General features: G+C 35.6%; 1 non-coding gene across 1 annotated transcript; it reads left to right on the top strand.

Annotated features, from left to right (window-relative positions):
- The first annotated feature begins 207 nt into the window (after positions 1-207).
- Positions 208-315, top strand: LOC147345902 (U6 spliceosomal RNA). Its single transcript, XR_015154212.1, has one exon. It is a non-coding gene; the product is annotated as a U6 spliceosomal RNA (small nuclear RNA).
- The last annotated feature ends 1,233 nt before the right edge of the window (positions 316-1,548 follow it).

Genomic DNA, 1,548 nt, shown 5'->3' with positions numbered 1-1,548 from the left:
GGTCACTTATCCCTTTTCTAGTGAATCTTCCTGACCTAGGAATTAAACAGGGGGCTCCTGAATTGCAGGCAGATTCTTTGCCAACTGAGCTATCAGGGAAAAGTCCAGGAAATAACTAAACTTAGCCCTTAATGACTATGTAGTTTTTTATATTGCTGATGCATTTTCTCATACCAACTAGGCATTAAAGCATAATAAAAAGAACTGGTGCCCACTTCAGCAACACATAGAAAAAAATTTGAAGCAATTCAGAGAAGATTATCACAATTTCTGAACAAGGATGACACAGAAATTTGTAAATTTCATATTTTATATGAAATTTATCATAGATATTGACTGACAATTTCAATTTTGAAGCAAAGCATGATTGCAACACACAGACTATTTTTGTACTAAAATTTGCTAACTTGTAATACGGAATTCTCCTTTTGGATGTTATTCAAGATATCCTTATAAATTACTTGGACATTGGTCACTTTTTGGAGATTTAAATTCTAATAATTATGACAGCTACATTGAAAATAATTGTGCTGTAGTTAACTTGCTTAATTTATTTTAACATTCTTAATGCTTGCCAAATGAAACTGTTTTAGGGAGATGAAGCAGAGAGAGGCATGGGCAGTTTCTTTTGTAAGTGTAAAATATATATTCAATATCAAAAAACAAACAAGACAAAACAAACAACAAAACAAAACAAAACAGCACTGAACTGAGAATCAGGAAACCTGACCTCTGGTAATGACTCAGTCAATATCTATGACACTTTTTAAAGACTGTTTTATTTAATTAAGTATCTAATTTCTGTTCTTACAAGATAATCATTAAGGCCTCTTCCAGGTTTGAACTTCCATAAAGAAGCTACAGACTTTGTTGCTGAATGTGCTTATTATTGGGGCATGTGAGTAATACCTTCTAGCTACTCCCTGTAGAAAGTGTTTGAACACTGGTTTTTAATCAAAAGGAGAAGCAAATATGGTAGCCAGCCCATGTTCGTCACTATTTCCTATAGAATAATAGAAAAAATCAAGAAAGAGAGTCAAAACTACACCTGAAAGATACAATCTATGTACTTAAGGCATCATTAATTTAAATATTTGTTGTTGCTCAGTCACTAAGTCGTGCCCAGTTCTGTGCAATGGCATGAACTACAGCATGCCAGGCTTCCCTACCTTCACTTTTTCCTGGAGTTTGCTGAAACTCATGCCCATTGAGTCAGTGATGCCATCCATCCATCTCATCCTTTGTTGCCCCCTTCTCTTCCTGCCTTCAATTTTTCCCAGCAACAAAGTCTTTTCCAATGAGTCACTTTTTGCATCAGGCGGCCAAAGTATTGGAGCTTCAGCTTCAACATCAGTTCTTTCAATGAATATTCAGGGTTGATTTCCTTTAGGATCAATCCTTGCTGACCAAAGGACTCTCAAGAGTCTTCTCCAGCACCACAGTATGAAAGCATCAATTCTTCAGTGTGTTCAGTATTCTTTATGGTCCAACTCTCACACATGTACATGACTACTGGAAAAATTATAGCTAGGACTATATGGACTTTTG

Source organism: Bos grunniens, chromosome 24 (genome assembly GCF_055505025.1).
Source record: "Bos grunniens cultivar Pamir isolate PY7600 chromosome 24, Bosgru_T2T1.0, whole genome shotgun sequence".
In the NCBI taxonomy this organism is placed as follows: domain Eukaryota; kingdom Metazoa; phylum Chordata; class Mammalia; order Artiodactyla; family Bovidae; genus Bos; species Bos grunniens.
Note: the sequence above shows the minus strand (reverse complement) of the source record. Positions and strands in the feature narration are given on the sequence as shown.